Here is a 24,580-nt window from a genome sequence, read left to right as displayed (position 1 = left end):
AAGTTGTATTGGGAAAAGGAGAAAAAGAGAGAGAAAGAAGGAAAGAAAAGAGAAAAAGAAAAAAGGAAGAAAAAAAGAAAAAAGAGAAGAAAAAGAGAAAGAAAAAGAAAGAAAGGAAAAAAAGGGTGGGGGAAGCAAACAGAAATCAAAAAGAAAAAAAAAAAAGAAAAGAAAAAAAACACGGGGAGTATCTTCTGATTCTGTATACTTTAATTCCCTTGACTTCCCCTGGAACTTGTCCGTCTAGCTGGTCTTCTGGGGGAGGGGCCTGTTGTGCTTATTCTCAGGTGTTAGCACTTGGGGGAGCTGCTCTGCCCCTGCCTGTTGCAGGGCTCAGTGGGGGTTGTTTACCCCGTGAGGCCCCAGGAGGAACAGCCCCAGTGGCAGGGCCAGCTCTGCATCCCTGGAGTCAGCTCCCGCAGTAGCCCCGGAGCTCTCCGTCTGCAGGGCCTGGAGGCTCCGGGGCGGGGCCGCTGATCTGCTCAGCTGGGCCAGGAGCGTCCTTGCTGTCCTGGGCCCTCCCGGCCTCTGCCTGTCCCGGGGGGAAGCTGGATCCTGGGCTGTGTCCCGGCGCCCTGCGCTCCCGGGACCTGTGCTGTTGGATTCGCGCTCCCGCCCCGCAGCTCCCTCCGCGGAGCCGCCCCCGAGCCCCCCGAGCTGCTCCCGCCCCGCAGCCCCCTCCGCGGAGCCGCCCCCGAGCCCCCCGAGCTGCTCCGGGTCCCACCGTGCGCGCTGCAGCCCTTAGGGAGCTCGGCGCACTCTCCCGGGGCGCAGGTGTCTGTTACTGTCCCCGGGAGCCCGAGGGCATCCCCTCCCTCCTGGGTCCTGCTCCAACTCCCCGCGAGCCCCTTTCCCCCGGGAAGGTCGGTGCAGCTCCTGCGTCTCCGGGACGGGGCTCTCCTGTCCTGGGGACACTCGCCCCGGCCTCAGCCCGGCTCCTCGCGGGGCCCCTCCCCCTTGGAGGCCTTTGTTTCTTTATTTCTTTTTCCCCATCTTCACGCGAACTCTTCTCACTGTAGCATTCCAGCTGGTCTCTCTTTAAATCTCAGGCCGAATTCGTAGATTTTCGGCATGATTTGAAGGTTATCCAGGTAATTTGGTGGGGACAGGTGACTTGGGGACCCTACTCTTCCGCCATCTTGCCCCTCCCTCCACCTATTACTTTTTAATTTGAGGTACAAATTGACCTATAGCATTACATTAGTTTCAAGTATATAATATAGTGACTCAATCTTTGTATATATTGCAAAATAATCATAAGTCTAGTTCACATTTATTAGCATACATAGTTACAAAAGATACTTTCTTGTAAAGAGAACTTTTAAAATCTATTGTTAGCAATTTGCAAATATGCAATATGATATTATTAACTATAGTCATCCATGCTGTACATTACATCCTTGGGACTTATTTTATAACTGGAATTTTGTATTTTTTTTACTCCATTCTCTCATTTCACTCCACCACACTTTCTGCCTCTGGCAAACACCAATATGTTCCCTGTATCTATGAACTTAAAGATTTTTTTTAATTCCCTGTATAAATGAGATCATTGTCTTTGTCTGACTTATTTCACTTAGCACAATGACCTTAAGGTCCCTCCATGTTGCAAAGGGCAAGATTGCATTCTTTTTTATGCCTGAGTAATATTCTATCTATCTATCTATCTATCTATCTATCTATCTATCTATCTATCACATTTTCTTTATTATTTCATCCATTGGTTATTTAAGTTATTTCTGTATCTTGACTATTGTGCTATGAATGAAAATGGGGATTTAGTTTTTTTTCTTAATGTTTTCATTTTCTTTAGATAAATACCCAGAAGTAGAATTGCTAGATCATATGGTAATTCTATTTTTACTTTTTTGAGGAACCTCCACACTATTTGCTTTAGTGGCTTCTCCAATTTACATTCCCGAGAACAGTACATATGGGTTTCCTTTTGTCCATATCCTTGCTAACACTTGCTATTTCTAATTACCTTATTGCTTAAATTTATTCTGTAAATATGATCCTGCACTGCTATTTGCAAGGGATAGAGAATATCCAAATGCTCATTTAAAAAAATATTAGAACTTAAATTTACTAAGCAAGATATCTGGATAGCATTAAAAATCTTACAAGGCAAAAACATTTGTGAACTAGGGCAGAAGGCAAATCCATGGTCAGTAATGTCCAAAATTATGAACATTTTACCTTTCTTATTAGTAAGTTTCTTCTAAGAAACTGGGTTTTTGAATTTATATCAATTAAACCAAGTCTTTAAGGTGGAAAATTCATTGGTATCAACTGAACTGTTTTGCTTTTTGCTAAACCTCCATTCAGTTATCAATACTGAATTCTGTTTGCACAAAGTATCTTTTGTGTAATGCAAATTTCTGTCACTATTCCCTAGGGGATAAAATATCACATGGAAAAAGGAAGAAAATGAAAGATGAATTATGAATCTAATTCATGAGTTTTTTTTTCTTTTACATAGTATTTGTGTCAGAGTCAGAAATAAAATCTAATTGAGAATATTCACCAACTAAAAGAAAACAGTTTTATGTGGCAAACCTACTGCCCCAGAAAACAAGTAATTAAAGAACCTCTTAAAATAGCAGCCATAAAATTGACATTCTGTGGGAGACCATGTGTTCATTACTGTTCTTTTTATTGAGGATCCTCCCTGGGCACTGTTCTGAGAATTGAAATCTGCTGGCAGAATGGGAACTTTAGCCAAGGACTTTGCATCCTCTTTGAGGGAAAAAGGTTAGTGCGTTTCTGGTGTACACAGGATAGTTGTATCATGTCAGGTGGAAATATGATCTTATCTTTCTTTGGAGCTTGGTTATGACTTAAGGAGATCTGTATGGGTGCCAAATTGACAAGCCGTGGACTTGTGGTAATTAATTGTGAGTGTCACCTTTGTTAGGTCGTGGTTACTAAATAGCCGAACATTATTCTCCATGTTTCAATGTAAGTATTTAAATTTTGTTTCTATTTGAGTATAGCTGGCACAATGTTCATTAGTTTCAGGTATAAATGAAAATATTTTTTTGGTTGAGATTAATATTGAAATCTCTAGGTTTTGAGTAATATGAGTGAATTATCTAATCAATTGAAGGTCTTAATAGAAATAGAACTGACCTCTCTGAAAAAAGAGAGATTTCTACCCAGCAGACCACCTTTGGACTTGAAGTGCAAAATCAACTCTTCTCTGGGTCTCTAGCCTGCTAGCCCAACCTGCAGATTTTGGACTTGTCAGCCTCCACAATCATGTAACCCAGTTCCTTAAAATAAATCCTTATCTTATCCATTATCTATCTATCCATCATCTATCCATTTATACATATATACATCTTATTGGTTTTTTTTCCTTTGGTGAACCTTGATGTATACAGATTGTATGAGAGACAAAGCTTGGATAAGCAGAAGAGACTTTTTCCTGAGTTTAAGAACTCCAGGCATGGCAGACACTATTCCCTTACTACCTACTATTTTTCTATTTAGGCAAGGAATTATATGGAGAGTCTGTGATATTTCTTTGGCTGAAAGAAGTTGGAGGAAGTTTCTACAGAAAGGCAAAAGGGTCTTCCTTTATATTTTTACTCTATTGCTGATGGAATCTCATATTTCCCCCAATTTCCCCAAATGGGAATTGGAGCTAGATGTTGGAATCATTTATTGGAGCCAGTAACGAAACTTTGGTTGTTACTACAAATTTTACATTACATTTGCTTAGATCTCCTAGGGTTTGAGAGGGAATGTGCCCTCTCCACCATGTAAATAAAGAAACAAATATGATGGCCCACATCTTCCCTTAAAGACAGGACACTACCACTTCAAGGAAGGAAGCTCCAGCTCAAGCCTGCTGGGAGAGGGAGACTGGCTATATTCAAGTAGGTCATCTGTTTTCTCTCACAGAGTCCTCCTGTGGTCTGGCTCAAGCATTGCCTCCTTCATGAGCCTTTCTAAACTTTAATAGATTTCTTCCTACTCCAGAGTGTCCATCTCTATTCTCCTTCACAGCAAAACTTCTTGAGTCACCCTCTCTGCAGCCTCACTTCACTTTCTTCCATACCTGACTCTATGCAGGCATTAGTCCTCATTATGCTACAAAGACCACCCCAGTCAAGGTCCCCCTTGACCATCATGTTGCCACATTCAAAAGTCACCTCTAGGTTCTCATCTTCTTTCACACCTCAGTGGCACTGATGATTCAGTTCTCCTTGAAACATGTTTTCTTTAGGTTTCTGTTGAGTAGAATTAAAATGAGATTTCCTCCTAGCTCGTTTCCTAATCCTTCTCAAATATCTTTGCAGATATCTCTGCTGCTTAAACTTGAAAACCTAGAGTATCCAAGGGCTCGGTCCTGTACTCTATCTGCATAACCAAGCCTATGGCTTAAAATGCCATCCATATGCCTCATAAATCTACATTTCCATTTGTGGCCTTTGCCCTGAAATCCAGGCTTGTATATTCCAATTTCCTACTCCAATTTCCTACTTCACATCTCTGCTAACTATTCCCTATATTTGTAATCCTTAATCTATTCACAGATAGTTCCTTCTTATTATTTAAATTTCAATTTATACAGTACCTGTATAAACATTATCAGCTATATATCTGTCTATTTCTCATCTATCTACTGTTTATCATCACTCACTTACTTTTAATTTTATGCATAACTTGTGCCAGTGTGTATCCTTCTTTCCTTTTAAAAAAAAATCCTAGTTAACATACGGTGTAATATTAGTTTCAGGTGTACAATATAATGATTCAAAATCTCCATACAACACCTGGTGCTCATCACAAGTGTACTCCCTAATCTCCATCACCTATTTTGACCATTTCTGGCCCCCTCCCCTCTGATAACCATAAATATTTTCATTATAGTTAGGAGTCTATTTCTTGGTTTCTCTCTCTCTCTCTCTCTCTCTCTTTTCCGCTTTGCTCATTTGTTCTGTTTCTTAAATTCCACACAGGAGTGAAATCCTATGATATTTGTCTTTCTCTGACTGACTTATTTCACTTAGCATTATACTCTCTAGTTCCATCCATGTCATTTTAAATGGCAAAATTTTATTCTTTTTTAAAAGATTTTATTTATTTATTCTTGAGACACAGAGAAAGACAGAGTCACAGGCAGAGGGAGAAGCAGGCTCCCTGAAGCGAGCCGGAAGCAGGACTCAATCCCAGGATCCCATGATCATGACCTGAGCTGAAGGCAGATGCTCAACCACTGAGCTACCCAGGTGTCTCAAGATTTTATTCTTTCTGATGGCTGAATAATATTCTATTGTATATGTATATCACCTCTTCTTTATAGATTCATCAATCAAAGAACACTTGAGCTATTGTAGGTAATGCTGCTATAAACATCGGGGTGCATGTATCCCTTTGAATTTGTGTTTTTGTATTTTTGGGGTAAATACCCTGAGTGCAGTTGCTGGGTCATAAAGTACTTCTATTTTTAACTTTTTGAAGAACCTCCATACTGTTTTCTATGGCTGTACTAGTTTGCATTCCCACTAGCAGTGCATGAGGATTCCTTTTGCTCCACATTCTCAATAATACCTGTTGTTTTCGTGTTGTTGATTTTAGCCATTCTGACGGGTATGAGGTGATATCTCGTTGTAGTTTTGATCTGCATTTCCCTGATGGTAAGTGATGATGAACATCTTTTTATGTGTCTATTGGTCCTCCGTATGTCTTCTTTGGAGAAATACTCTTGTCTTCTGCCCATTTTTGATTGGATTATTTGCTTTTGTGTATTGAGTTGTGTAGGTTCTTTATATAATTTGGATAATACCCTTTTATTGGATGTACCATTTGCAAATATCTTCCCCCATTCTGTAGGTTGCCTTTCAGTTTTGTTGATTGTTTCCTTCACTGTGCAGAAGCTTTTTATTTTTATATAAACCCAATATTTTATTTTTGCTTTTGTTTCCCTTGCCTCAGGAAACACATCTAGAAAATGTTACTTTGGCCAATGTCAAAGACATTACTGCCTGTGCTCTCTTCTAGGACTTTTATGGTATCAAGTCTCACATTTAGGTCTTTAATCTATTTTGAACTTATTTTTGTGTATGGTATAAGTAAGTGGTCCAGTTTTATTCTTTTGTATATTGCTGTCCAGTTTTCCCAGCACCATTTGTTGAAGAGACTGTCATTTTCCCATTGCATATTCTTTCCTGATTTGTCAAAGATTATTTGATTATATAATTGTGGGTTTATTTCTGGGTTGTCTGTTCTGTTCTATTGATCTTTTTTTGTGCTAGTACCACACTGTTTTGATCACTACAGCTTTGCAGTATAACTTGAAGTTTGGAATTGTGATGCCTCCAGCTTTGCTTTTCTTTTTCAAGATTGCTTTGGCTATTCAGGTTTTTTTGTGGTTCTATACATATTTTAGAATTGTTTTTTCAAGTTCTGTGAAAAAATGATATTTTGATAGGGATTGCATTAAATGTGTAGATTGCTTTGTATAGTATGGACTTTTTTTAAAAGATTTTATTTATTCATGAGAAACACAGAGAGAGAGGCAGAGACACAGGCAGAGGGAGAAGCAGGTCCCTGCAGTGAACATGATGCGGGACTCGATCCTCAGACCCCAGGATCATGACATGAGCCAAGGGAGACACTCAACCACTGAGCCACCCAGGCATCCCTACTATGGACACTTTAACAATATTTGTTCTTCTAATCCATGAGCTTGAAAAGTCTTTCCATTTTATTTTATTGTCTCAAGTTCTTTCATTGGTGTTTCATAGTTTTCAGAGTAGAGGTCTTACACCTCTTTGGTTAAATTTATTCCTAGGTATCTTATTATTTTTGGTGTAATTATAAATGGGTTTTATTAATTTCTGTTTCTGCAGCCTCATAATTGGTATATAGAAATGCAACAAATTTCTGTACATTGATTTTGTATCCTGCAACTCTACTGAATTTGTATTTCAGTTCTAGCAAAGACTGGTGGAGTCTTTCAGGGTTTTGTTATATAGTATAATGCCATCTGCAAATAGCAAAAGTTTTACTTCTTTTGTACTGATTTGGGTGCCTTTTATTTCTTTTTGTTGTCTAATTGCTGTGATTAGGACTTCCGGCATATGCTGAATAAAAATAATGAGAGTGGACATCCATGTTTTGTTCTTGACTTTAGTGGGAAAGCTTTCAATTTTTCACTATTAAGGATGATTCAGCTGTAGGAATTTCATATATGGCCTTTATTATGTGGCACTATGTTTTAAATCATGAATGGATATTGTACTTGTCAAATACCTGTTCTTTGTCTCTTGAAATGATCATATGGTTCCTATCTTTTCTTTTATTGATATGATGTATTTCATTGATTGATCTATCAACATTTAACCCTCTTACAACCGAGGAATAAATCCCACCTGATCATGATAAATGATTTTTTAAATGTATTGTTGATCCTCTTTGCTAGTATTATGTTGAGGAACTTTGAATCTGAGATATTGCCCATAGTTCTCCTTTTTAGTGATGTCTTTATCTGGTTTTGGTACGAGGTAATGCTGGCCTCCTAGAATGAATTTGAAAGCTTTCCGTCTTCTTCTATTTTTTTGGGGTGATTTGAGAAGAATAGTTATTAACTTTTCTTTAAAAGTTTGATAGAATTCTGTGAAGTCCTCTGGTCCTGAACTTTTATTTATTGGGAGTTTTTAAATTAGTGATTCAGTTTATTTGCTGGTTATTGGTCTGCTCAAATTTCCTATTTCTTCCTATTTCAGTTTTTTTTAGTTTATGTTTCTAGGAATTCATCCATTTCTTCTAGGTTGTCCAATTAGTTGGCACATAGTTTTTCATAACATTCTCTTACAATATTTGTATTTTTGTGGTGTTGGTTGTTATTTCTCCTCTCTCATTTGTGATTTTATTTATTTTAGCTTTTTCTCTTTTTTCTTGATAAGTCTGGTTAGAGGATTATCAATTTTTAAAATTTTTTTTCAAAGAACCATCTCCTGGTTTCATTGATCTGTTATATTGGTTTTTGTTTTCATTTCTATATCATTTATTTCTGTTTTCATCTTATTATTTCCTTCCTTCTGCTGGTTTTAGGTTTTGTTTGTTGTTTATATCTTTCTTGTTTATTTACTTTTTTAGTGTATTTTAGTTTCTACTACTTAAATGAAAATTCTGAGATTATTAGATTACCTGACAGAATAGAAGCCTAATAAATATTTTTCAAATTACTTGATTGAGAAATTATCATTTATAGCTCACCATTTAGCATTTAAGTTTCTACTACCATAATATTTTGCTGTTTTCATGTATTTGTCTGGATAGCTATAGATTTAATATTCTATAAAGAGTGAGGTTAAGTCCAAATGGTGTTTGAAAAGTGTTCCCATTTTTAGGCAGAAACATGAGGTTTAGCAATAGAAGGTACCGGTTGCAAGTTGTATACTTAGTCTAGCATACTTGGTTTGTGCATTAACTCTCCACCCCCATGAATAATTCTCTTATTTTGATGTTCCTGTCTTAGGGACTCTTTCCTAATGTAGTCCTGATCTCTGTCACTTCCTCCTCCTGATGTTTCCAGTAAGGATGACCAGCCTCCAGGCACTTGGTTACTCCCCTTTGAGGGTAAATAGAGCTAAAAGCAACTGTGAGAGCAGGTATCTATCTTCATTTCTCCTTTACTTTTGAAGGATAGTTTCACTAGATATAAAATTCTAGTTTGATGGTTCCCTTCTTTTAACATGCCTTGCCTGCATAGTATCCAACAAGAAGTCCTCTGTAATTCTTATCCTTGTTTTTCTGTGGGTGATGTTGTTTTGTTGTGATGGTGGTTGTTGTTTGTCCCCTCACCTCAGCTTGCTTCAATAATTTTTTCTGTGTCTTTGATTTTCTGTAGTTGGATACGGAATGTAATATACATAATATGTGGTTATATATGGTTAATAATATATATATAACCCAGCTCTTCTAACTTTTTTTTTTCTTCTTCTGACATTTCAACTATTCATATGTTTTACCTTTTGAAAGTATCCTACAGCCCTTGGATGTTGCATTCTATCCCCTTTTCCTTCTTTCATTCTATTTTCTCTTTATAACTCAGTTTTGAAAGTTTCTATTAACCTATCTTTAAGTTCACAGATTCTTTCCTCAGATACATTCAGTTTACTAATGCACCTGCCAAAGGCATTGTTCATTTCTGTTAGAGTGGTTTTGATTTCTAGCATTTCCTTTTGATTCTTTACTAGAATTTCTATCTCTCTGCTCATATTACCCACTTGTTCTTGTCTACCTTTCCCATTAGAGCCCTTAACATATTAATTATAGTCATTTGAAATTCGGGATCAGGCCTGATAAAACCAACACCTGTGTCATACCAGAGTATGATTCTGACACTTACTTTGTCTCTTCAGACTGTATTTTTTCTCACCTTTTAGTATACCTTGTAATTTATTTTTGTTATTGAAAGGTGGACATGATATATTGAACTGAGGTAAATAGGCCTCTAGTGTGATGTTTATGTTAATTTGGCCAGTGCTTGGACCATGCTTAATGTTTGCTATAGCTGTAAGTAGCAGAGACTTCGATTCCTCTAGCTATTTGTTGTTGTTGTTAGGTGCCCTGTTATCTTTGGGTTTCCCTAAGAATTCCTTCTTAAATAGAGTCTCAGTCTTGCAGCTTTTTTAGCTGAATCTACTGGTACTACAGTGTTGGTGTGGTGGTAAGGTATGGAAGAGGGGAAGCATCCTATAATCTTATGATTAAATCTCAGTCCTTTAGTGGCCCTGTGTCTCAAGGCTGTGACCTTTACTCATGTTTCTTAGCTTTCCTCCCCTTTCCTTTGTATGAAATCAAGGCTAGAAGGGACGGTAGTGGAAAAATGCCCCATCACTATCTGTGATAAGGCTCTAGTGAGTAGGCCTTGGTTATGAACACTCTGGGAATATTTTACAATGGTTACACTTGCCTTCCCCTCACAGTAGCCACAAGGTGATCATTCTTGGCTCTTAACCATTAAAACCCTCATGTTCCTGGAGGTGAAATCCATGAAGGTGTGAAGGTCCTGTAACATTTGCAAGCCTCAGGATCTCTCACTGTCAAGCTAGTTCATACACAAGCTCCAGCAATTTGTCAAAATTTCCGTTTAAATGTTTCTACCAAATTATGGCCCTGGTGGCTTCTGCCACAGAGAAGCAGATCTTAGCTCTAGCTCTGCAGGATTTGATTGGTGGTATGCCTTGCAATCTTAATTCTTTGATGTTTCCGGAAAAATCACCGATTTTCAGTCTGGTAAACATTTGCTTTTCCTAAGAATGAAAGTGATGATTTCCAAGCTTTTAACACATTGGACTCTGAACTGGAAGTCTAAATATCCTTTATAGGATCTAGTGCTGCATTAAACAGGCATCAGCACAGCATGTCTTGGCTTGTGTTTCCAGTAGTTCTACTTGGCCCATTTCCCCACCACTTCCCACAGCTGCATGGGACATTCTTCTTGATGAAAGAAAAGAGTTGGAGCTTTGGCAAGTTGTATTTTAATGACTGCCAATCTCTGAAATATAGTCACTAACTTAGTACTTAAAGTGAGTCATGGATGACAGCCAAGATGAAGTCGGGATTATCTTAGCTTCTTGTTTTCATGTTCCAGACATGTATACTTGCATAGTGTCCAAAAACCCTTCTCTGTTGGGCTGGAGCCTTAGCTTCCTCAGGAAAGTCCATTTTTATAGCAGCAATGTCCACAATAGCCAAACTGTGGAAGGAGCCTCAGTGTCCATCGAAAGATGAATGGATAAAGAAGATGTGGTTTATGTATACAATGGAATATTACTCAGCCATTAGAAATGACAAATACCCACCATTTGCTTCAACGTGGATGGAACTGGAGGGTATTATGCTGAGTGAAATAAGTCAATCGGAGAAGGACAAACATTATATGTTCTCATTCATTTGGGGAATATAAATAATAGTGAAAGGGAATAAAAGGGAAGGGAGAAGAAATGTGTGGGAAATATCAGAAAGGGAGACAGAACATAAAGACTCCTAACTCTGGGAAACGAACTAGGGGTGGTGGAAGGAGAGGAGGGCGGGGGGTGGGGGTGAATGGGTGACGGGCACTGAGGGGGGCACTTGACGGGATGAGCACTGGGTGTTATTCTGTATGTTGGCAAATTGAACATCAATAAAAAATACAATTATTATTTTAAAAAAAAAGGAAAGTCCATTTCTGATGTTTCAGATATATAAGACCTTCCCTGAGGTCTTGGTTTCTGGAAGCTAGAGAGCCTTTAGTTTTGTTATTTGTGGTTTTGTTTTTACTCAATGGCAACATGTTTCCTCTCCTTTCTATCCTTCCATCATTCATTCATTCCTTTCATCTACTCTTCCTTCCTTTCTTCCTTTTCTTTTTAATATTAGTATTTAGCATGTTTGTGTGAGGCTAAACATTTTACTCCTTAATGATAGCTTTTATCAGAATAAGATAGTTTAGCTGAAGATGGCTGCCTGGTGAAACTTTTTGATACTGATTTGAAATGCAAATTAATATAAGCAATTACCAGATACTATACATGGTCTTAAAATGGAAGACTTTAAATGACATTTCCCTGGCACTCTGTGTGAATCTCAAAGATTAGGCATTCTTTTATTCAATAAATTAAATATGCACCCAAAACCCAGTTTGAAGTTACCATCATATAGTCATTATTATTGTAGCCAGTTCTAAAATAAAGATGATTTTACCAAATAACAGTTACCTAAAGAATCACTTCCCACTTGGGAATATATGTTTAGAAAGTGAGATATTTTGTGTGGGTGGGTTCTGATGGCTTCAGAGTATGAAGACCAATGTGACATTTTTAGGGAGATGGATTTTTTTCTCCTCATTATGAAATTAGGAAACTAACATTTATTGAGTCTTTTTTGTATCAAATTATTTCTATTCATTCAGTATTCAATGAATATTTATTGAGTGCTACCATGTTTTGGCCATATATTTTAATTGCTTTGGGTACAGTGGGATGGGACACTCAGTTCCCTCTCTCATGAATCTCATATTTTGGTTGGGAGCATAAAATGAATACAGAGAATAATATGTACCCTGATTGAGAGAGATAATGGCTGGGTGAGTGGTAAGAAGAGGGTGTACATTAGATAGGGTAGGGAATCAGGCCTTCTGGAAAGGTGACATTCTCATTGAACTATTAGAGAGTCAGCCAACCACTCATTTTCTAATTTTTACAACAATGGGAGACGAAGGTAACATTTGCTCAGGTGGTACAGGCAAAGAAATAAATTACTTAACTAGATTAAGTAATTTCTTTAAAGTTACACAGACTTCCAATCTTAATCCATTTGCCTCCAAAGCTGTTCACTGTCACATCCTGCAGGTGCTTGTTTTCCAACTGCCTCAGGGATGGGCAGACACAAGCTCTTTGTTGACTCGATCTTGGACATTAGACATGGAACAGAGAATTTCTTAAGAAAACTAATGTGGAGTTCCCTAATTGTTTTGGTAAAAACCTAAAAAAGAAAAGACAGCCACTTAATTTTAGATACTTTTCATAAAAAGGGATTTTTAATATCAAAAGAGTTGAAGGGGTATTTTCTGAGATTAAAGGACATGAATCCAAATTAAATGAAATTAGCTTTATGAAATATCGTCTTTATTTTACTTATTTCTTTTTTTTCTGATCTTATTTATTTTATTTGTCACTCTTAGAAAATCTAATTTTTGACTGGACTCAGACTTAGAAGTAGAAGCTCTCAGAGAGGACAGCTTCCATCTCTTGGCAATCTGTTCCTGCCATTTTTCTTTGGCCTCCTTCATTCTCTTGGCCACAAGTTTAACATATTCTGCAGCCTCTTCCTTCTTTTTCTTAGTATGCTGTTTCTTCAAAGCAATACGCTGATGTTTGTATTGGAGGACATGTGGAGGACACATGGAGTAACAAGATGCTGAATCTTAGGCCCCTTGGTTCTAGGTTTCTTACCTTTTTTTGTTTAGGGGCTTTCTAACAACATACTGGCGGACATTGTCTTCTTTTGACAGATTAAAAAGTTTGCAGATTCTGCTGGCCCTTTTGGGCCCCCGGCGATGAGGCACAGAAATATCAGTGAGTCCAAGAATGTCCTTCTCCCCTTTTTTCACAATAACCAAATTGAGAACACTGAGATTGGCATCCACCATGCAACCCCAGGTAGATTTGTGTTTCCTCTTTCCAGTCCTCCTGGGTCGGTAGCAGGAATGCCCCTTACTCAGCAGCAGGCGGACACAGCCATGGGTCAAGACACCCTGCTTCATGGGGAAGCCTTGCTTGTCATTGCCACCACTGATTTGTACTATGTAACCCTTCCATTCCTTGCCCAGAGCATCAGCAGCAATGTCTGTGGTCATATCCTTCTCATAAAAGGTACACAGTTTTTCACTGATCATCCACTTCAATGAGTTTCTGGCAGCCTGTGGCTGGGAAAGAGATGTTCAGCTTCATCCTGAAGGAGCCAACTGCCTTGGAGGTGCGATGAAAAAGAGCCATTTTACTTATTTCACAGAGAATCACTAGAACCACAACATAAGTGGATCTGTTTGAGAACTGATGGACTCAATGACCTTGGAGGTTATCTCCAACCTTGAGAATCTTAGGTTGATATAAACCTCCTAAGCTTGATGTGTGGAGGGGCAACATAGGGAAATGGTCTTCTGTGAGGACATAAATTTTCTGTTAATTGAATCAATCCAGGAAAGTGTAGGTCATCATGACCTAAATATTTTTGGTTTGAGTCTTTTCATTTGAAATGTTTATCTATTTAAGGAAGAGGAGATGATGCATTCTCTATTCACTAAAAAGTTCAAACACAACTTAAAGCTAATTACAAAATAATTTACAAATTGTTTTTCTATAGGCAGTTGCTCATATTGCCTTGAATAATTTAAGAGATTAGATTCATTATTTTTCCTATTAATTAAATAGAGTGTTAGAAATGACCATTTGGACTTCTTTTTTTCTTAAGACACTTATTCAGCATCATGATCAGACTATTACATTTAGCGATTAATAGCATGCATGCATGCAAACAAGAAATCTACTTTAAAACCCTTTGTTGGAATGCTTTACACTTTCCACAGAGCAGAAGCTAAAATAACCCATTATACAATTAGTCACAAATATAGTCCTTGAGTTTTCTGCCCATACACATGAGTATTGTCTAAAACATGTCTTCTTTGTAGCAGCTAGGCTCTGCTATCACTGTGCTTGGCTGAGTTTGCAAATCTTTGCAGTGTATAGCTTCCCTGTTACTTCTCTGGCTCTCTTCTCCTGTTAAGGCTTTTTTTCTGGCAGTAATTAAAACTTTCTGCCATTACCATAGCTCTCGATGCTGCTAGAACTGCCAGAGCCACCTTGGTTTTGTGGTTTGGCAGAGTACTGGCTTCACCATCACAGGGGCCAGAGTTTCTGCCTCTAAAATTTTCTCCTTTCATGGGTCCAAAATTTGAAGATTGCTGTAGTTGCCAAAATAGTTATAGCTTCCGCCACTTCCAAAGTTGCTTCTGTCATTACCAAATCAGTTATAGCCATCCCCACTGCTACCGCATCCACCACCATCTGGTCTGCCACCAAAGCCACCTCACCCACTGAAGTTTCCTCTATGACCAAAGTTGTAATTCCTACCAAAACCACCTCCACAACCACCAGCAAAATTTCCAGAACCACTTCAATGTCTTTGGCTGGATGAAGCAGTAGCCATCTCTTGCTTAGATTGGGCTTTCACAGTTGTGGCCATTCACAGTATGGGATTTTTAAAGGACAATCTTCTCTGTAGAGTCATGGTCATCACATGTTATAAAAGCAAAGTCTCTCTTCTTGCCAACTGCCTTGGTCAGTCATGATTTTAATCACATCAATTTTCCGACACTATTCAAAATAATCTTAGATGATGTTAGATGATGTTCTTCAGTTTCTTCTTTAATGCCACCAAATAAATCTTGTTCACAGTTAAGTGGGTACCAGGTCTTTGCAAATCTTCTCTTAAGACAGCTCTCTTTGGTTCCACAACTCTTCCATCCACCTTGTGTGACCTTGCATTCATGGCTGCATCTATCTCCACCACAGTGGCACACGTCAAACCCCAAGCCTCTGGAGCACTTGGTGTTTGGAGCTTTCATTACCACGCAGTCTATAAGTGTTCCATTGCTCAGAATGGCTCCTCAGACTCTCATCAGTTGTTTCAAAGCTCAAACCTCTGATAAAGAGCTTCTGCAGCTGTTCAGGCTCTTTGGGAGACTCTGGCTTCAACATAATGGCAGTGGGAGGGGAGATTTTAACGATGCCTATTCAGTGGCATCCACAGGCAGAAAGCAACCAGTTGGACTTCTATGAATAGGAATGTATGTGTGTGCATCTTTGTCATGAATATTCAAGTATTGATCAATTTATGATACTGATATAATGTATCTTTTGCCTAACCATGAAACATAAACAGAACTAGAAAATGTAAAAGAATAAATCCTATTTAAAATTCTGTGAAAACATAATAAAAATTACAGAAGAAATAATTACGTGCAACAGCAGCAATAGCATCCTTGAAACCATTTCTATAGTGTTTCAAGTATCTGAATGTGTCAGTTATGCCAGAGTTCATCTCCTAGAGAGGCAGGATAAGAAGTGTTGGGCTAAAGCCTCAAGGATCAATTGAAATTTCAGTTCTGTACATAATAAAAATAGCAAAGGTACAGGCTGTTTGAGTGTCTGGCTCTTTTTTTTTTTTTTGGTCAATATAACCATTATTACCTTCACACTATTTTATCTCCTTCTTTTAGGCTTGATAGCATGAGCTAAGAGCAATTGATTTCACAAAGCAATTGAAAGGATAAAGAGAAACACAAATTATGGAAAATGTACCAGGCACAGGTGAATAAATACTACAATATTAATAAAGCTCTAAAATGCTTAGAATTAGTTTGAAGCTTTCTCTCTGATTAATGTTTAACGTGTGTGTCTGTGTGTTTTTTTTTTTTAATTTCCAAAGAAGTTAAGGATAGTATAAGGAAGAAGTGGGAAACATATAAAGAAGCTAAATCAGGGATGCCTGGGTGGCTCAGCAGTTGAGCATCTGCCTTCAGCTCAGGGAGTGATCACAGGGTCCCGGGATCCAATCCCGCACCAGGCTCCCTGCATGGAGCCTGCTTCTCCCTCTGCCTCTCTCTGTGTGTCTCACATGAATAAATAAATAAAATATTTTTAAAAAAAGAAGCTAAATCACTTGTAACCCCACTACTAGGGTCAGCACCATATTAATGTTCCCCCCAATTCCTTCTAGTCTTTAAAACATATATGTAATATATATTATGTGCATAATATATAATTCTATTTTAATTAATAAATGTATAGTCATACTATAATAAATAGTATACTATATTTATTGTATGTAATATATTTATATATTTACTTTTTATATATTTATTACAACATAATTATAATTTTCTATCCTTTCATTAAATATTATGAGGTATTATACAAACCAAGTAATTTTTTTACAAGAAATATTTTTCATACAGATGCTTTGTATGATGACCTAATATTTTTCATATAAAAATATTAAACTTTTCATAATTAGTCCCCCACTCTTAGATATTAAGGTTGTTTCCAATTTTCACTTCTTCAAAGTAATGCTACAATGAACATGATCAAACATCATCTGTTTGAAATTTTGAAATATTTCCTTAGGTTAGATTTCCATAAGTAGAATTGCTATGTTAAAGAATGTGAAGTCTACTAAGAATCTTTACAGCAGAAAAGTACAAACAGTCCATCAGTGTAGCCTAATAATTCCCACATTAGCTGTACCTTCACCCCTACAGGTGTTATCATTGAAAAAAATGTGCTTGATAACTTGATAGATGAAAAAAATCTCATCATTCTATCAATCTGAATTTCTTTCCTTTTTTTTCTTTCTTAGTGAGATTCATCCATGCCTTCATTCATTAAAATATCCACAAAACATTGTTTCGGCAGCGCTGGTTTCACTGGAATGTGACCCAGGCAGTTGCATGAGACTCCAATGCTCAGAAGAGTCTTACGCTTGTTTCAATGCTCTGCTGTTGCCATCTTTGAATACTTAAAATTTTTATCTTTGTATATATGTTTTGTAAGTGAAGTCTGATGGGACAATGGAATATGTGTGTGAGCAGAGGAAATAAATGCAGTATGCATGATACATCAACAGTTGGATAAGTAGGGGAGGTGCTGACAGCTCTTAGTGTCCATGCTTACTTCCAATGCAGAAAGAAGGTAATGGTTTTTTAGGAAACATGAACAACCAAGGAATCCTATTATATCCTTTCTGTCATGTTACTTTCTTGTGTTAGCCAGCCACTATAATCATAATATAATGACATAGAAGGAAAGAAAAAGATAAGACAACCCATAGTTCCTTTTTTTTTTTCTTTTTCTTTCTTTTTAAAAAAGATTTATTTACTGAAGAGAGAGAGAAAGCACATAAACAGGGGAGGGGCAGAGAGAGAGGGAAAATCTCTGCTGAACATGGAGCTGGACAGGAGGCCAGATCTCACAACACATGAGATCATGACTTGAGCTGAAATCACCAGTCCAATGCCCAACTGACTGAGCCACTCAGGTGCCCCATTTCCTTATTTTTTTTCTTTTTTTCTCTTTAGTCTTTTCTTGCTCATGATATTGTTAATGAAATCTTACCATTGCAACAACATGGATGGAACTAGAGTGTATTATGCTAAGCAAAATAAGTCAATCAGAGAAAGACAATTGTTATATGATTTCACTCATATGTGGAATTTAAGAAACAAAGCAGAGGATTGTAAAGGAAGAGAAGGAAAACAAAATAAGATGAAATCATAGAGGGAGACAAATCATAAGAAACTCAACTAAAAGAAACAAACTGAGGGTTGCTTGAGGGGAGGTTCGTGGGAGGATGGTGTAACTGGGCTATGGGCATTAAGGAGAGCATATGATGTAATGAGCACTGAGTGTTATTTACAATTGATTAATCACTGAACTCTACCTCTGAAACTAATATTACACTATATGTTAATTTAATTTAAATAAAATAAAAAATATTTAAAAATTTACTTTCTTCAATTCATATGGGGTTATTCAAATAATATGAAAAAACTGGATGGCTCTTTGATGGAAAGTCTGGGAAAATTACTACTTTGTGTCTTGGCTACAGTATTGCGGGGCCTTCCTCAAAGGGAACAGGCTCTTTTTTCTATAGGAGAGTTCATGGCCAGAGAGCTGGTTTAGGTCTGGAGATGGGACAAGGGATTTTGACTTTTCATGGATGCCAGATCTCATCCCTTGGCTCATCCTTTCTTGATTTTTTTTTTTTTTTTGATTATGTATGCAATACTTTTGTTGTACTATGTTGGCTATCCAACATCTTGCCTTTAGAAATATGTAAGAAGGGTGTGTGAATCATGTATAAATCATTTTGAGTCAGGATCTCCTGGCTGCCATTCCGATTTGTTCTTCATTTTAAATAATTATGTCCACCTCATCTATGAGGGTTAAGTACTACCTTTTGGCTTTTCCTAGTTTGGATTCCTATTATCCCTATTGCTATTGAGGAGCCCTATTGCTATTAAGTGTCTTTGACTCTCAGTACTGGTGGGCAGAGAACCACCACACTTGAGCTTTTTGAACTTTTCACTGAGCATTCCTTATTGCCTTGGCAAGGGAGTGTTTTCTGGCTGTCTCTAGGAACATAGTCAGCTGGTGGGTTTTTTGATTATATGATAGTTCTGTTCGAGCATGCCTACTTCTCTGAGCCTGTTGATTTCTTCCTCCATAGCTTGTCACAGCAATTCTGGCATACCATATGTGTAATGTGGGTTTATAAGTTTCACTTTCTTCAATCTTTTAAGAACCATCCCATCAGCATATTTAAACCAACTTGAGAATCTCTTTCATATTATTAAATTGAGAAACATGGAAAGGGTCCATTATTAAAAATTTCTCCCTCATGCAACTTTACATTCTTTATCCCCATTAGGTCTACTTCTAGTACCAACTGTCTTAGGTTAAGTTTCTAGAAGCATAAGATTCTTGTGCAAATGCAACGAAATGCCGGGACACCTGCACCCCGATGTTTATAGCAGCAATGGCCACGATAGCCAAGCTGTGGAAGGAGCCTCGGTGTCCAACGAAAGATGAATGGATAAAGATGTGGTTTATGTATACAATGGAATATTACTCAGCTATTAGAAATGACAAATACCCACCATTTGCTTCAACGTGGATGGAACTGGAGGGTATTATGCTGAGTGAAGTAAGTCAGTCGGAGAAGGACAAACATTATATGTTCTCATTCATTTGGGGAATATAAATAATAGTGAAAGGGAATATAAGGGAAGAGAGAAGAAATGTGTGGGAAATATCAGAAAGGGAGACAGAACGTAAAGACTGCTAACTCTGGGAAACGAACTAGGGGTGGTAGAAGGGGAGGAGGGCGGGGGGTGGGAGTGAATGGGTGACGGGTACTGGGGGTTATTCTTTATGTTAGTAAATTGAACACCAATAAAAAATAAATTAAAAAAAATAAAAATGATCAAGATAGTAAAAAAAAAAAAAAGATTCTTGTGCAAATTATTTACAGAGGGAGTATTCTCGAGAGAAATTTGTAAGGGAGTAAGGGAAGCATAATAGAGCAGAGGAAGCCAAGCAAAGGTGTGTTTCAGGAGAAGTATAATGGCTTAATCCCACAGGAGCTCTGGAGTGTGAATATATAGAAATTGTCCTTCCCAAAGACAAAGGGCCTGTTACATCCTTATATCAGCCACCCATCCTGACCCTAAGGGGGGCAGGTAACGTCCCAATCATCTTAAGGCAAAGTGAGTCTCATCAGGTGAGGACAACTCTGCTGAGGAGGGTGCCAACAGAGGGGGAATGGGTACACTGACCCAGTAAAGTGCCTCCAGCTGGCACATCAAATATAGAGTCAGTTCTTATGAATATTCTCTGTATGCCTGGAGAGAACCTCTATACTCTGTTTCAGTACTACCTACAATACATCCATTTGTGATTTAAGAATAGGCATTTAAGAGGAATTTCTTTTAATATTTTCCACTTTAGTTTATAAGGCATTTCATTGGATGTATAAGGACCAAAATGAATTTGGCCTGCTTTGTAAATAGCTGAGCCACATGAGAGGAGACCCATTATGCAGATTTGTGAGGCTAGTGAGAATTTTGTGCATCATAAAAATGCATTGATTCAAAGATGTCTCTTGTCCTAGATTTTTAAAATAAGATGTTGAATTGCACAAACATTAAGTATTATATGTATTTTATTACTGCACAGTTTGAGGGTAAAACATCTAAGCTCTAAAAAAGCCCAAGGATTATTTTATTATCATGCTTATAGATTAATCCATGCTTTTTGTATATAACTCTAATCCATTCATTTTCCTTGCTGTTCAGTATTCTATTGTATGGGGATGTCAGTTTATTTATTCTTTCATAAGTGAACATTTGAGTCATTTCCAATTTTAGGTTAATATAAATAATACTGCTGTGAATATACATATATATACATACATACATATATATATGTGTGTGTGTGTGTGTATACACACATACCTTGGTGCTTTTATCTTTATCTAAGGTATATTATATGTATGAGAGGGATTGTTGAGACATGGGAGAAAGTATTTTTGGTTTTGCCAGATAATACCAAATTGTTTTACAAAGTAGTGCCTATTCCTCAACAACACTTAGTTTTGTCATAATTTTTAATTTCTACTTTTGGTACATAGAGACATCAGATTTTTAAAATTCGTTGATATAAAATATGTTTATTAGCCATTTGGATTTTTTCTTTCATGAAGTGTCTGTTTAAATGAATCTACTTTATTAGCCAAGTAGATTCAAATAAGAATAGGGGAGGATAAATTTTCCCTTCTTTCTTTCTTTCTAGGTTCTTTGGCTGGTCTATTAATTAAATTGAAATAAGACAAATTAACAGGAGAAAAACAAATTTAATTTTGTATTTATGGGAGCTTCACATAGCTATGAGAGGGTCAAAGACAGACATTTGAGACTTATAAACTGTGAGGAGCTAAGGAGGAAGGGTAGGGGTCTGGGTTTTCAAATGGAAGGAATACAATTCACAGGAAGATGGGAAGAACAAATGTTTCATAGACAAATATTTGCCATGCCATATGGAAAGTCTTTCTTGTGTAAAAAAAAAGTTATATTTAATAATAGCTCTCTTTCAGGTAGAGTCTCCCTATCTAAATTCTTTCAGGTAATTAAGGGGGAGCTAAAAAGGTCTTCTTGAGCCTGTCAGGACTTGATTGCCTTTAACTCAAATAATCCACATGTCAAAATAGCACATTCTGGAACAGCCCACCCCAATCCCCATCACAAACCATGTCTCAGTTTCCTCATCTAAGAATGGGGTAATAACATCTGATATCTTAACAAAATAGTACCCACTGAGCATCTCTTCCTCTGTTCAAGGTGTAGGACTACATCTGCCTGAATCACGTCTCCTGCATGGTTCCAAGTTACTGGGAATCAAAAGAGAAACTCACATGGAATTTGAAAGGCAGAAGTGAAGTAGAGATATTTTGGAAGATTGAGAGAGACAAAGACAGTGATGGACAGACCACAAAGGTGTTTGGTGAGTATCAGGGTGTTGTTCTCCTCCTGTTTTACATTCAGCTCATTTTCCTGGCTACTGGCCCAGCTGATCAGCAACGGTCCCAAGCCTCCTACAAGGCACTAGGTTCCAGGCCCACAAGTATGATTTCCACAGAGGCAGAAACTTCCCTAAAATGGACATTTCCACAGAAGAGGTAGATAGTAAAATCTGTATAATTGTTGAATTTCCCAAAAGTTCCTTCCTGTCTACATGAGCTGGCACTTCTGGCTGACATGATTAGTGATTATTCTACTCAATCCTCTTATTTCCTACTTCCAGACCTTCATTTGCTAGCTCCTATCACTTCTGTGTAGACTTTCATTTCTATATAAAATTTATTTCTAGGGATCCCTGGGTGGCGCAGTGGTTTAGCGCCTGCCTTTGGCCCAGGGCGCGATCCTGGAGACCCGGGATCGAATCCCACATCGAATCCCACATCGGGCTCCTCATGCATGGAGCCTGCTTCTCCCTCTGCCTGTGTCTCTGCCTCTCTCTCTCTCACTGTGTGCCTATCATAAATAAATAAAAAATTAAAAAAAAAACTTATTTCTGTATAACTTGTAGCTCTCATATCCTGATTTAACTCTGCTAGGATAGTTTTGACAGTGAAATAAAATAAATATGCAAAAGTTCTTTCAAAGGTCTAAATTGCTATTTGAATATAATTATTGGGTTGAGCTAAATAATGCATTGCTGAACTTCTTACATAGAAAAACAGATTAGGTGACATTCAAAATGGGAAGGAAAGCAAGCCAGCATAGACCGTTACGGGCAGCATGGCTCATGAAAATATTTTATTCTGTCATTTGTGTGATGATTGTATTTGTTTTTATCACATTGATGACAAAATATTCCATCTAGCCTTCCTTTCCAGCTAGATTGCTTGATAAGAAAGAGGTTGCAAAATAGACCTTAGAGACTTACAGAAGCTCTGAAACACATCAGGTATCCACAATTAATAAAGTGTAGAATATAGTCAAATATCCAGAGACACATATCAAGAACACCCAAAAAGATAAAAGTATAAAGTAAAAGTGAATTTTAAAAATATGTAAAAGTATTCTATTGCAAATTGCCCATTTTTGGCTGCTTGTGTCACATATTAAGATTGATCTTGCAATGAGTCATTTTCAAAGTTTGTCAAAGACTCAGACATTTTGGTTATTTGTGATGGTTTTCTTGAACTTACAGCTTTATGAAGATAGTAGTTTTCTGGTTATTAGATCAATAATTGATTAGCCAAATAGTGGATTTCAGCATTTGTTTTCATTACTTAATGGCCAGCATAACAGTAACAGGGCTATTCAACCACTCAAGATTTCAAAATTGACACTTCTATGATCATGATGTATCTTAGGGACATATAGAGAAGATTGTGAGCAGAATTATTACTTTCAAAACATAACCCCACTCTTCCTTTTTTAAGATTTATTTATTTGAGAGAGAGAGAGAGAGCGCGCACATACAAGCAGGAGGGGGAGAGAGAATCTCAAGCAGACTCCATGCTGAGCCTGGAGCCCAACATGAGGCTCAATCTCATCACCCTGAGATCACAGCCTGAGACCAAACCAAGACTTACACCCAGGTGCCCCATAACATCACTCTTCTAAATAGACTCTGTTAATAAAAATCTTTCAGGATAACTTACATCTGCTTGTATCTTCAGTTTCTTTTTCCCCCTAATTATGTACATCTCAGTTAATTTAATATTCTATGTGCATGACCCTGATCTTTTCCCTATGGGTGATTCCAGAATGATTTCTATCACTAAAAAGCTTATGGCAGTATAGGAGAATAAAGATCTACATGATTGTAAGAACTTATAAAAGGAAACACCGGTGATAAGAATGCAGATGAACAAAGCAGGAAAAAGATTTAGATAGAATGACATGATTTGGACACAAATTGAATGTTGAGGACAAAGGAGTCCAAAGTGGCTTTGAACTTTCTCATTTGCTTTATTTAGAAGAAAATATTTGCCACCAATGGAGTTATATTACTCAGGAATTGAGAAATGAGTTTTGAAGTACAGATGGCAAGTCTGACTTTGGGCATGCTAAAATTTTAATTAATATTTGCTCAAGGAGTAATTTTGGAATGTCTAAGGAGTTGCAAAAGTATGCACCAAATTCAGGAGAAAGGACAAGGTCTTAAAGGATAACTACCCAGGTGATTGGTTTTTATATAGAATTTGTACTTATCATTAGTACCGGGACTGGTATTAACAGAAAATATTTCATGATGGATCAGATAATAACTTTAATGTATGCAAAAATACAGGTGTGAGCCTTCATTTTGTACCTCAATAATTTGATACCCCTTTGATATGAAGAACAAAAAAATAAGTACTGTCTTATGGATGGTGAGAAGATCTAGAATGCAAATAGGTGGAAACTAATTACCATTGATTGTAGTGATTAGAAAACATTTCCAAGAGCAGGTGGAAAAAAATTACCTGAGGAGTGGAAGGTCAAGAGAGAAAGACAACAGAGGAAATACTTAAGTGACTCAACCTAAAGACATTGGTTTAGAAAGTATTCCTGTAGTTAATGCATCAGTTTTCAGAATTATTTTCAGAAGTATTCTAAGCAATACTGTTACCCTATGCTCATTTTCTCTACGCTTGTGTTATGGGTAGGGAACTGTGTCCCCTAGAAGGTATATTAAAGTCCTAACTCCTGCTGCTTGTGAATGTGACCTTGGAATTAGGGTCTGTGTAGAAATAATTGAATGAGGTGATCAAGATGGGCCCTGATCCAGTGTAACTGGCATCCTTAGAAGAAGAAGAAAATGCCATGTGAAAACAGAGACATACAAGAAATAAGACTATATGACGTTGGAGGTAGAGACTAGAGGGAGGTAGCTGCAAGCCTAGGGACATCAAGGTTTGATGAGCACCAGCAGAATCTATAAAGGGGCTACCTAGGGTCTCAGAG

General features: G+C 37.5%; 1 long non-coding RNA gene and 1 pseudogene across 6 annotated transcripts in view; one reads left to right on the top strand and one right to left on the bottom strand.

Moving 5' to 3' along the window:
• Nucleotides 1-24,580, top strand: part of LOC144320492 (uncharacterized) — a 404,605-nt gene that overhangs the window by 334,460 nt on the left and 45,565 nt on the right. For 4 of the 6 annotated variants that reach the window (XR_013386067.1, XR_013386062.1, XR_013386065.1 and 1 more), the window contains 2 exons: nucleotides 21,461-21,623; nucleotides 21,990-22,153. This is a non-coding gene — a long non-coding RNA (uncharacterized LOC144320492). Of the gene's footprint in view, nucleotides 1-21,460; nucleotides 21,624-21,989; nucleotides 22,154-24,580 lie in introns of those variants that run through there. The other 2 variants (XR_013386064.1, XR_013386063.1) reach the window with 1 other exon arrangement.
• LOC144321291 (small ribosomal subunit protein eS6 pseudogene) lies at nucleotides 12,638-13,457 on the bottom strand (annotated as a pseudogene).

This window comes from Canis aureus, chromosome 9 (assembly GCF_053574225.1).
Source record: "Canis aureus isolate CA01 chromosome 9, VMU_Caureus_v.1.0, whole genome shotgun sequence".
In the NCBI taxonomy this organism is placed as follows: Eukaryota; Metazoa; Chordata; class Mammalia; order Carnivora; family Canidae; genus Canis; species Canis aureus.
This window is presented reverse-complemented; position numbering and strand designations above follow the sequence as displayed.